Raw genomic sequence first — 13,617 nt, forward strand, 5'->3', positions numbered from 1 at the left:
TATCTATCTATCTATCTATCTATCTATCTATCTATCTATCTATCTATGTATCCATCCATCCATCTATCTTTCTATCCATTTATCTCCCATATATGATTCCATGTGTCATTAAGGATACCTTTGTTACATCTACAAGTAATTTTCATAGAGGTTTTTTATAAAACTGAGAAAGGCATATGATTTGAGAGCTGTTGATATCTTCTCAGTCTCCCTTTCTGGGTAACAATAATATCTTTTCCACTCTTTTGAATTCTTCTGTCTTTGAAGTATCTTGAAATTGATTCCTGAATGTCTTTAAAATTGTTTTGCTTTTAGCTCACACTTCTTCTTTGAGCCATACAAATAATTGACACTTGCATAAAACTGTATAGAAAATGTTAGTGGTAACACTCTATAAATTTCAGAGCAGGTGCTAGTTTGCATTGGTAGAGGGAGTTTCTCCACTGTGAGTTATCTATATCAATAAAATAACAGTTTCAGGCCCCTTCTCCCATCCCCTAATAACTCCCTCTCTGTCTCTGTCTCCCTCCCTCCCCCCCCCACATATAATATATACAGACATACACATATAATATATACATATTCATGTATTCATGTTGAGAGATAGGAAGAATGCGCTTTAGGGTTAGCAACAGGGGTGTCTTAACAGATGAGGCATCTGTTCTCATTGTGTTAGTCTATTTCACATTGACCTATGAACTATTGAAACCACAAAAGACGGGTTTGTGTGTAACTGTGTGCACTTGCAATGGGGGTTGGTGGTGGTGATGGAGGGGATGAAAATGTGGATGATTAGCCAACAAGCATTTATAAGTACTTACTATGTGCCAGGCACTGTGCTAAGTCCCCAGAATACAAATACTAGTATAAAACCAACCCTGTCTTTGAGTAGCTTACATTCTAATGGGAGAAGACAACACAAAAAAGAAAGATGAAAGGGGGGATGGGGAACAAAGATAACTGGCATTGGGCATAGGAGAGAAGGTTCAGAGTGAGAGAGGACGGCGAGACAGGCTGGTCTGGCACCTCCCTTCAGTGGGGGTCCAAGGAAGAGTCCTCCAGTCAGAGGGAGAGGCCATGGCTAGAAGGTCCTTCCGTTGTGTGGATAGGCTTCAGGGTGAGGAGATTTGGGGTAGAGGGGTGGGGGGATGGTAGGAGAACTTCTAAAAGGAGTGAGACATAGCTTACCTGGCCACCTTGAGTAGAGAGTTGAGTGACTGTATTTTTTTTTTTTAGTATTTTAAGGGTTCTGAAAATTTATCAGTATCTCACCAATATATATATATATATATATATACATACATATCCATATGCTATATACATGCATATACACACAAGTACAAATATATATATATATACACATGCACATACAATTTAATAATAAGTATTTACTAAGTATCTACTTTGGAAAGAATCAAACAAGACAGGAGGCATATATAGGCTATGCCATAGCCTTTTATTAAGGGGATTTGTTCTTTGAAGTTTGGATTTAGTCAAAGGACTGCACTTGAAGACCTTGAGGGCCACATGTATCCACAAGGCTATGGATTCCCCTCACTGGGAAGTCATTTGGAATAATGGAAAGGACATTGGATTTGGAATCAGAGATCTTTAGGGTACCCCCTCCAGAATATAAGCCCTTTTTTTTTAAAAGCAATTGGGGTTAAGCAACTTGCTCAAGGTTACACGGCCAGTTATTTTGTGTGGGTGTTAAGTATCTGAGGCTGGAACCGATCCCAGGTCTCCCGACTCCAGGGCCAGTGCTCTTACTCACTGTGCCACCTGGCTGCCCCCAAAACATAAGATCTTTACTAGGAGGAGGGCTTAGTTTTTCCTTTTGCCTTTGTGTCCACAATGCCTTGCATGTAGGAGGTATTTAATGAATTATTTTTTTTTTAAGCAATTGGGGTTAAGTAGCTTGTTCAAGGTTACACGGCCAGTTATTTCTGGGTGTGGTGCTAAGTATCTGAGCCCAGATTCGATCCCAGGTCATCCTGACTCTGGGGCTGATGCTCTTACTCACTGAGCCACCTGGCCTCCCCTAAGCAATTGGGGTTAAGTAACTTGCTCAAGGTTACACAATCAGGTGTTTCTGGGTGGGTGCTAAGTGTCTGAACGGGATTCAATCCCAGGTCATCCCAACTCTGGGGCTGGTGCTCTTACTCATTGTGCTACCTGGCCACCCCTATTTAATAAATTCTTGTAGAATTGGTACTGCCACTTGCTACCTATGTGACCCTAGTTAAGTCAGTAAGGTAGCATGATGGGTAGTGTTAACCTGGAGTCAGGAAGACCTGAGTTCAAATTCTGGTTCAGCTACTTATAAGCTTGTGACCCTGGGCAAGTCACTAAGCCTCAGAGTGCTTTGGTTTCCTAATCTGTAAAATTGTTGTTGTTGTTCATCCTTGGTTCTCAAAGAGGACCGATGACATCAGGAGGGTGATGTCTCAACTTACAAATGAATTGGATTTAAGTGAGGTAGGACTGTGCAAAGTCATCAGCCTCACTCTGTCCTCTAGAGTCATCAAAGTCCAGTGGTAAGTCATATGTCAGGGCGACTGGCAATGTCCCATCATCTGTAAAATGGAGACAACTTAGCACCTAAGTCCCAGGGTTATTGCAAGAATCACATGAGGTAGCATGTAAAATGCCTTGAAACTCTTAAAGCCTATTTGAATGGTCTTCAGATTTCAACTTCCTCAGATACAAAAATAAAAATAAGGGGGTTGGACCACATGGCATCTGAGGTCTTTCCTAGTGCCATTCATCTAATAATTTGGATTGGCTAGGTACTATGGCATCATAGGGAACTAGAAGATTCCTTCACCTCAAAGAACTTATAAGACTCACATAAACAAAACAATCGGCAAATAATAGAAGACATTTGTTCATGCCAGCTAAATTTGTGAATCAGGGAGTTAACACCAAAGAAGGTCAAAAAAGGTGAGAAGTAGATGTGCACTGGCATGGCCAGGGATCAGCCCTCCTATAGTCTGTGCCTAGGACAATCCTCTGATTCCTTCTCCATCTTTTCCAATATTTTCTTAGCCTTGAATAACACCAGTTCGGGAGCCTTGGCAGGCTCCGTCTTCAGGATGTAGTTAAAACTTCAATTAGGCTAGCAGCCATGGAAAGCTGACAGACCCACTCCTTTTCCGTATTTGTACAGACAGGAAAGCAAGGCTGTATTTGGGTTGTGTTTTTTGCAGGGTTTGAAGTCATGTTCAAAGATATTGAAAAAATTGAATGACTGAGGACACAGCCTGGAATTCTGCCCTTCAAAATCAAAAACATGCAAAGTTGGGTAGTATCTGAGCTTCATCTGATCAGGCATACATTAAAGTCGAAAAAGAAAGCGCAGAAATAGGAACCTTGTCAGTTTGAATGTTAGTTAAATAAGTACATAAGATAAACAGTTCAGGGAGGGTTATGTAGTTGAATTTTCAATTGGAATGTGTTTGGGACTGATGCAGCAGCATCTTACATGAGCTGAGCCTGTCTGGTTTGCTCACAAGAGCTCCTGGTGTGGGGGTGAGGTTGAGGGCATGTGTGGTCCTCCACTCTCTGCCTCAGAATCCCTGCCAAAACTACCAGTACTCATCTTACCTCTGCTCATTCTGCTAAACCTTTCACGGTGCTATCGACCATCTCTCTGTCCTCAAAGACAGAGTTCATTTTCAGGAAATCCACTGCTCTGGTGCTGAAAAGCTATATTCACAGCTATAGCAGGGAGCATTTAACTATACTGATGTTACTTGGACACTCAAGAACTTTTGTTTGGGTTCATGAACTGGCAGAACCTAACAAAAATCACAGAATGTCAGTTAGATTTCAATCAAATTCAGTGCAACATGCATTTAGTAACTACCTATTGTATGCTCAGTATCAGATTAATTGCCAGAAATACAAGACGACAAAAGTCTCTGCCTTCAAAGGGATTACATTCTACTTGGAGGAAGCAATATGTACACCAATACCAGTTTGTATAGTGGTAAACAATCTCCTGACTTCACGCCTTTTTGCTGGCTATTTCCTAATGCTAGAATCTGGTGCCTCTTTACCTCTACCTCTTTTCCTGGGCTTTCTTGAAGACTTCCCCCAAATTCTACCTTCTCCTAGAAGCCTTTCACATTTCCCCTAGTGCCTTACCCCTGTGATTACCTCCCATTTGTCAGCCAATAAGCAGTCAGTCAATATGCATTAATTAAGTGCCTACTGTGTGCCAGGCACTGCTAAGAACTGATATAAAGAAAGACAAAAGGCAGACTCTGGCCTTAAGGAACTCACAATTGAATGGGGAGATAACACACAAGCAGCTATGTAGAAACAAGCTCTAAATAGGATAAGTAGGGAAAAAATTAACAGAGGGAAGGCATTAGCTAAATGGGATTGGGGAAGAAGGTTTCCTGTAGAGGGTGGAATTTTAGATGAGACTTTGAAGGAAGTCAGGGAAGTGGGGAGGTGGAGGTGAAGAAGGAAATCCCAGACTCACACAAATCAAACAATCAGCAAACAAAAGAAGTTCTGGGGGACAGTCAGAAAACATTGACTCTGGGTATGCCTTGTATATATGTACATAGTTGTTCACATGTTTTCTTCCTCATTAGGAGATGAACTCCTTGAGGGTGGAGACCAGGTTTTTAGGGTTTTTGTTTTTTGATTTTTTTGCTGTTGCTGTTTTGTATTCCTAACACTAAGCTCAGTCCCTGGCACACAGTGAGTCCTTAATAAATGTTTGTTGATTTGACTACCTGACTGCAAGTGACTTTAGAGATCATTTTGTTCATCCTCATTTTACAGATGAAGAAAAGGACACATAAAGAGGAAAAATGACTTGTAAAAAATCACCAACTTTCCTTCTCCTTGACTTGTAGGTCTAAAACATTAAGCCAGGACACTCTTTGCTTCCCTCTCCCACCTCCAAGCTCATTCTTTTGGTACCCGGCCATGCTCACTTCTCTTTCTTTGAAGCTCTAACAGTCTATGCATCCTGCCCTATATTCAGGTGGTTGTCACCATTCCCTGCTTCCTAGAGCACTCTCATAAGTTCCTCACCTTAGTTTCCAGTTTTCCTTTCCTCTTCACTCTCACCTCCTGTTACCTTCCGTTAGTCACTGTTCATGCTGGTGGTCCTTCTACCACTGACCTTAAGGGCTCAGAGATTTAGAGCGTGGATGGGACCTTAGAGGTGGTGGTGTGGTGGTAAATGTTCAGCAAATGACTCTAATGTTTGTACTTTTAAACTGAGTCTGCATCATTAGCATTTTTTTCCAGCACTTTCCTAAGCCCAGACAATGACCAGAACAGTAAATCGAGGCCCAATTTCAGAGGTGTAAATCCCCACACTCCATTTTAGTCATTGGCTCTCTTGAGATGATGGAGCTGACTCTAGCACACCCCTGCTTAGGGTTCATCTAGTCCAAACTCTATTTCACAGATCCAGAAACTGAGATTCTAATGGAGTAAAAAATTTACTTAACCACCATAGATTTAGAACAAGAAGGGACCTTTTCCCATTCAATGTCTTCATTTTACAGAAAAGGGAAATGACACAGATGGAGGTGAATTGACTTGCCCAGCGTCACACAACTAGTAAGTGTCTAAGGTGGAATTAGAATTCAGGTCTTCTTGGGTCCTTGCCTAGTACTCTACCCAACTTACCCCTACCCCCTCTGTATGACAGTTCCTCAGCTTCTTCAATTCCTTAAATCTTCAATTAAGACCACTTCCCAGTATGCACACACATACCTCTGTACTCACTTTTACCTAGAATAGCACCCTCTTTAAATTTCTGAATTCCAGACCTCTCTTTTGACAGCCCACTATCATTCTACCTTTCCTAGTCCCTTCTCCAAACTGAACTTTTTCATGATTAACTCCAGTCCCAGGAGGCATCCTGAGCAGCCCTCCCCCCAGCCCATGTCTTCCATTCAAGCTTCAACTGCCTCCTCCCCTCCCTTATCATAGTCTCTTGATTAGGCCCTCCATTGATCAGACTACCACCAGACTGGAGCCCCTTTGACCTCCTCAAGCTACTCCTGCCACGTCATTCTTTACCTGTGGTTAACCCCCACCAATGGATATGTCCGCTACTGACCATTGAGCGGTTGAGTGTTGCTGTGAAAAGCCTCCCAATTCCATCTCTGACCATTAGATTCAGTTTTAAACTCCCTAACCTCAGTTGGGCCCTTAGTGCTGTTCAGAAATCCTTTTATTCTACCCTTATTGATTCCCTGTCTTTCTTCCCATAACAACTGTTTCAAACCTGCTCCTCTTTCCTCAAGCTCTCAATTTCTTCAGGGCCCTCTGTGCTCAAAGCACATGACCTCAACTGCTACTCCTTTAAATTCGTGCCCCCACACCAGGAATGTCTCAGCATTTTCTTCTGTTCTTTATTCTTATCTATTGTCTCAGAGGAAGGAGGTCATAGGTTCACAGATTGAGAGTTGGAAGGGACCTTAGACTGACCCTCTCCCTCTGTTTACAAATGAGGAAACTGAGGCCCACACAGGTAGTCAGTGATAGAGTCAGGATTTGAGCCCCATTCTTCCATCTCCAAATTGAGTTCTCTCTCCACTGCCCCTTAAGGTAATGGAAGCATGGTGAAGCAGGGGGGGGGAGGGGGGAATCCAACAAAACATAATCTTGAGAGATTATGGAGATTAGGAGACATGTTCAATTCCAGGTGCTATTACTTACTAGCTATCCAGCTATAGGCAAATCCTGAAATTGTTTGCTCATTTGTAAACTGATGGCAGGGCCTGTCTTGATTTTGTATTTATATGCCCATCACTCAGCACACATAGTGCATGGCCCATAGTAAACATTCAATAAATCCTATTCATTCATTCAAACATATAGCAAAATATCAAATGTTCCATAAATGCTGGCCATTTTTATTACAAATGGAAGCAGTAATCTATCACTACACCTGTCTGAGAGAGTAAATGATTAAATAAAGGTGGTGATGAATTGATACGTCATCACTACTAAATGTTGGCTAAGGTCCCTTGGGAAAAAATGAGGTTAGCCTTGGCACAGATTCATAGAATGATAAAGGTTTCTAATTTAACTCCTTTTGTCTTACACATAAGGAAACTGAGGGCTAGAGATTCCCAAGTTTCAATTTGCTACATCTTTGAAAAGCTACCTGATGGTAAATGGATAAATGGAATTAGAAGTGTTTGTGTCTGGCTCCTAACACCTGTGGAAGGGAAATATCACCAGTGGAGGCTTGATAATGACACCAGGGGAAAGACTGCTGTAAGCTCCTCGGGCTACCCTCACTCTGAAGGGGGATGTAGCCCCCCTGGCCTTGAGCGAGTGAGTCAAAGAGTCAATATTATAATGGGATCATAGTGACAAAGCCAAGTCTCAAATTCAGAGATAGGTCAGTGCTCTTTTAAATCATAATTGGATTTTCTCTAGCCCTCTAAGGTTTGTAAAAGGCTTTATAGTTTTAGGATTACCCTCTGAGGGAAAAGCTCGAATATTATTATCCACATCTTACAGTTGAGGAAACAGAGGCAGAGAGTGGTTAAGGGACTTTCCCAAGTTCACACAAACCCACAACTAGTGTGTGAGATTCTAATTTAAATCTTCCTTATTCCACAGGCAATGTTCTATCCACTACATTATGCTACACCACCTCTCAAAGACTATACTTCCCTTTCTAAAGTTTCATTAAGAAAGAGGTGTGAACTTCTGGGCATTGGAGGATGGTAGGTTTTGTTCAGGGTATAAGCATAAGCAAAGGTACAGAGGTGGGTAAGAGGATGGCTTATTGGTGGGGTAATGATTACACCTGATGCCTCTCCCCTCAAGGGGAAGAAAGGAATCTTCTAGATGGAAAGGGACGACAATGACTGATGAGGTCATAAAGGGATGGGGGGGCTTGTTTTGGAGGGAATTCCATCAACCCAGTATTTTCCTTTATATAGCCTGGAGGCAAGGCTGTGATGCATTAGGAAGAATGCCTTTGCCTTTGAACTCAAAAGTCCTGGAGTTTGAATTTTAGCTGTGTTATTCACTACCTATGTGACCTTGGACCAGACACACCTCAGTCTCAGTTTTGTCATCTGTAAAATGAGATTTTAGATCATCTCTGCCATTCTGCTGATAAATTTATGAATCTTATGATTTTACTTGTGATTGGTTTAAGGTCTGCTTATCCTAATTTGGTGTAACTATAAGAAATTTCAGTCCTCTTTATACTCTGGAATATATATATTCCTTTGGTTGGCTGTGAAAATATTCACAAAGCCCTATTCAATTCAACTCTCTCTTTGCTTCACTCACTTCTGAGAAATCTCTATGATTCCTTTGCTCACGGTGGCTGGGGAAGGGAGGGGAATCTATAACTCTGGACATTTTGAAAGGTTGACTGAGCAAGCCACAGAATTCAAGACCCATGACCATGCCTTTATGAGGCTGTCTCTGGGTTCCCTCACAATCACAGAGAAACCATTATTTTTGCAGTGGCTCTTGCCTAAAGCTCTAGGGCACAGCCTACTATTTTTTTCCGTAGCCCCCAGCCCAGAGCAGAAGTGTTGTCAACAGGTGCTGGAATTCATTCTGGCAGATTGCTGATCAGGTTTGATATCAGATTCCAGCTGAGAGCTACCTGGTTTTAGCCATAAGCTGCTCAGAAGCATCTTGGATATTGGGCCTTTTTTTTTCCTCCAAGCCTCATTATAATTCTGATAAAAGAGGAACACTGGGTTTGCAAATACCAGTGCATGCCAAGATGGATTGTCAAATAAGTGACATTTTGGATCATCCTGAAGCACATTTCAGAGTTTAGATGTTAGAATGCAGGAGCACACCAGCCAGTGAAATTGCCATCTTCTCTTAATCCTACAGCTCCAGCAGCGGAAAGGCATCTAAGGACAAAGTCACCCCCCCCCCCAAAAGTACTAACATTCAAACTCACAATTAGGACTTGAAAGCACTAAATCAAAGGGGAAAAAATCTACAGAGAAAAAAATTGCTTTGCCTGAAAGGATTGTTGATGATTTTTAAGAGGTTATAGAGAATCCATCAGAGCAATTTCCACAACATTAGAGAAAGGCAAATATTCCAAAAGGGAAAGAAACACAGATGTTGTCAATTGTGGGTCAGAAACTTTGTTTTTTCATTCCTAGCAAAATTCTAAAAGTCATTATTTTTTCTTCCCTTTTTAGAGGAATAAAGCATAAACAATCCCTTTTAAATAAAAAGGATTTTGTTTTTCTCAAGTACATTGTAATGACAATAATAATTTCTCAATTATATTTAAAAACAATTTTTTAACATTTGTTTTTATATTTTTTGCATTCCTTCTCTCCTCCCTCCTTGAGAAAGCAAGCATATTGCTATAGAGTATACATGTGCAATCATGCAAAACATATTTTCAAATTAGTTATATTGCAAAAAAGGACACAGACCCCCCCCCCCAAAAAAAACCTAAAACACACCCACAAGAAAAACAAAGTAAAAAAAAAACATGGTTCAGTCTGCATTCAGGATCCATTTGTCTTTTCTCTGGTGATGGAGAGCATTCTTTATCATAAATCCTTCAGAATTGTCTTGAATCATTGTATTACTGAGAATAGCTAAGTCATTCACAGTTGATCATTGTATGATATTTCTGTTACCTAGAAGACATCATTAAAAGGATGGTTAGGAATCATCTAGGAAAAGGAGTGGCTTCACCAAGAATAGAATATACCAGACTAACAACATTTCCTTTCCTTTTTTTTTAATTGAGTGGGTCACTATAAGGTTAGAGGAATTTTGTGTTTCCTAGATAAAAAGGGCACCTACTGAAAATGTACAAATCAAAAAAAAAACTTTATTCCATCCAAAGTTACAAATGATTATTGGAAGTCTTTAAGTAGAAGCTAGTAGAAGCAACTTCCATCTGCATTGTGTGTCAAGTATATTATAGTGGGGATTCCTTGTGTGTAGGGGTTAAGGGAAATAGACATTAAAGTAGGTCCCTTACCACTGTTGCATTCTATGAGCCATGAATGGTGATGTGTTAGGGCTGAAACTAATCTTGTGGACTATGATCTACGTGAGAGAATAGTTAGGTGAATTTGGAACTGGTTCAATGATCGGACCCTAAAATTAGCTCTTATTGATTCAAAGTCAATTTGGGAAGAGAAAAAGAAGGGGATAAATATTTATAAAACACCTACTATGTGTCAAGCACTGTGCTAAACACTTTTACAAATATTAGCTCATTTGATCATCATAACAGCCCTGCAAGGTGCTTGCTATTGTCATCCCCATTTTATAGCTGAGGAAAGTGAAAAAGGTCAAGTTCCTTACCCAGCTAGTAAGTGTCTGAGGTATCATGATCAAAAAGTCCTCATATGTTGTGTTCTCTTGGCATTTCTAGTGAGCTGACTATGACTGACAGGGACCAGACTTTGACAAGTTAGTTCCTTTTATTTCAAGTGATTGAGAAAATGGTGTTGTGGGAAGGAGATGTTACACCTGGGCAAGTGCATGGATGGAGGAGTGTGTTGACAGCAGCCAGAACTGGAAAAAGAAACCATGGGTAGAGGCCATTGTCATGAGGCATAGGTGCCAGGACTCCTAAAATAGTATTGTGTGATCAAGACTGGCACAAGGATCAGATACTGCATTGCTAGAACATTAGTTCTGTTGAGACTGGGGCTGGTGACTTCGTTCCCATGTGACTTCCTCCTGCCCCTCTCTTAAGAGTATCATCTGTTTATCAAAAATTACCCATTTCTTTAAAAAAGCTTGTTTACCTTTATGCTTACTTATCCTGTTGGCTAGTTATCATCATAAATGCATTTAGTCATTTGTATTTCTGACCTATGTGTGTTATTGTAAAATGTAGCAGAGAAACATAATAGGAGATGGAGGACAAAATAGAGAAAGAAAAATAACAAGAGATGGGGAGAAAAAGAGATATTGCATCTCTGGTATATTTTGGCATAGTAGTTTTCTGGCTGGGGGCTCAGAACTACAGAAACAGAATTATTGATTTTTTTTTCATTATAGTTTCACAAAGAAAACAGTGAACTTATTCTTGGAACTCTCTCTAGGTTAAGGGTTGCTAATCTGAGATCTATGAACCCCCAAGGGATCTATGAATAGATTTTAGGGGATGTGTGAACTTGGATGGGAAAAAATCTTAATTTTCACTAACCTCTAATTGAAATTAATTTTTTCTTATGTTATTTTCTTAAAAACCCAAGAAGGAATCCATAGAATTTATCCGGCTACCAAAGAGGCCCATGACACTTAACCCTTGCTCTAGGCAGTGATTGATTTTGTAATTTGGCTAAGAGGGAAGACATTAACTCTCCACCTTTGAGGGCTAGACCATTAATGAATCCCTTCCCATTGTTTTCCATGACTAGATAGCCTGGTGGTGGAGTAAGGGACTGGTTGGAGTCACTTCTGAGAGGAGGAACCAAGGGAGTGTGGTTAGGCAAATAGTTATGTTTTTCCCAGGTGGAGTCAAGTAAAAGGGTGTGAAGCTTCTGCTTCCCATCATGCCATGATAAGATTCACATAACAATGGTTACAAATATATGTTCTTCATTTTGCTTATATTTGCTTCCCCAGGGCTCAACACACAGTAAGTACCTAATAAATCCCTTTTACTTACTTAGCTACCAGTGAAGTGCAGTTACTGCATGAAGTACTAGAATGGAATAGGGAGAAATGGGTTCAAATCCTGTCTCAGGTATTTCTTTTTTTAATTTAATAGTATTTTATTTTTTCCAATTACATGTAAAGACAATTTTAAGCTTTCTTTTTTTTTTTTGGCAAACACCATTTAATTTTTTCCAATTACATGTAAAGATAGTTTTCAATATTTATTTTATAAGATTTTGAGTTTCAATTTTTTACTTCCTCCCTCCCACTCCCCTTTCCCAAGACAGTAAGCAATCTGATATTGGTTATATATGTGCAATGATGTAAACATAAACATATTTTCACATTAATCATGTTGTAAAAGAAGAAACATAACAAAAGGGGAAAGCCACAAAAAGCAACCAAAACAGCAAAAATAGTATGTTTGGATCTGCATTGAGACTCCATGGTTCTTTCTTTCGATGTGGATAGTATTTTCCATCATGAGTGTTTTGGAATTGTCTTGGATCACTGTATTGCTGTGAAGAGCTAAAGCTATCATAGTTGATCATCCTACAATGTTGCTGTTACTGTACAATGTTCTCCTGGTTCTGCTCACTTGACTCAGCATCAGTTATGTAAGTCTTTTCAGGTTTTTCCAAAATCTGCCTGCTAATCATTTCTTTTTTTCTAAGTTAATTTATTTATTTTTAGCTTTCAATGTTCACTCCCATAAGTTTTCCATTTTTCTCCCTCCTTCCACCCTCCCTACTCAAGACGGCCTTCAATGTGATATAGGTTCTACAAATACATTCCTATTAAACATATTTTCACATTAGTTATGTTGTATAGAAGAATTATAATGAATGGAAGAAACCAAGAGAAAGAAGAAACAAAACAAAATATATAAAAAAGAAAATAGTCTGCTTTGCTCTGTATTCAGACTCCATAATTCTTTCTCTGGATGTGGATGGCATTTTCCATCATGAGTCCTTTGGAATTGTTTTAGATCTTTGCATTGCTGAGAAAGGCTAAGTCTATCAAAATCAGTCATCTGAGATTGTGGCTGTTACTTTGTACGATGTTCTGCTCCTCTCACTCGGCTGGAATTTATGTAAGACTCTCCTGGTTATTATGAAATTGGTCTGCTTCTCATTTCTTATAGCACAATAGTATTCTATTACATTCATATACAACAACTTGTTCAATAATTCCCCATTTGATGGGCATCCCCTTGATTTCCAGTTCTTGGCCACCACAAAGAGAGTTGTTATAAATATTTTTGTAGATATGGGTCCTTTTTCCATTTGTATGATCTCTTTGGGATACAGCCCTAGAAGTGGTATTGCTGGGCCAAAGGGCATGAACATTTTTATAGACCTTTGGGCATAGTTCCAAATTGCTCTCCAGAATGGTTGGATTAGCTCACAGTTCCACCAACAATGCATTGGTGTTCCAACTTTCACACATCTTCTCCAGCATTTATCATTTTCCTGTTTTGTCATGTTAGCCAATCTCACTGGTGTGATGTGGTACCTCAGAGTTGTTTTGATTTGCATTTCTCTAATCAATAGTGATTTAGAGCATTTTTTTCCAGATGATTATAGATAGCTTTAATTTCTTGCTCTGAAAACTGTCTGTTTATATCTTTTGATCATTTATCAATTGCGGAATGACTTGTATTCTCATCAATTTGACTCAGTTCTCTATACATTTGAGAAATGGGATCTTTATCAGAAACACTGGTGATAAAAATAGTTTCCCAGATTTCTGCGTTCCTTCTAATCTTGGTTATCTTGTTGGTTGTTTTGTGGGGGTGGGATTCAAACCCTTTTTAATTTAATACAATCAAAATTATCCATTTTGCATTTCATAACATTTTCTATCTTTTGTTTGGCTATAAATTCTTCCCTTCTCCATAGACAGGTGAGCTTTTCCTTGCTCTCCTAATTTGCTTATAATTTCACCCTTTATGTCTAAATCATGTACACATTTTGACCTTACACAGTGGGAGAT

The sequence above is a fragment of the Petaurus breviceps genome, unplaced genomic scaffold (assembly GCF_028583685.1).
Source record: "Petaurus breviceps papuanus isolate PSGF00001 unplaced genomic scaffold, PetGlider_PUasm1.0 209, whole genome shotgun sequence".
In the NCBI taxonomy this organism is placed as follows: domain Eukaryota; kingdom Metazoa; phylum Chordata; class Mammalia; order Diprotodontia; family Petauridae; genus Petaurus; species Petaurus breviceps.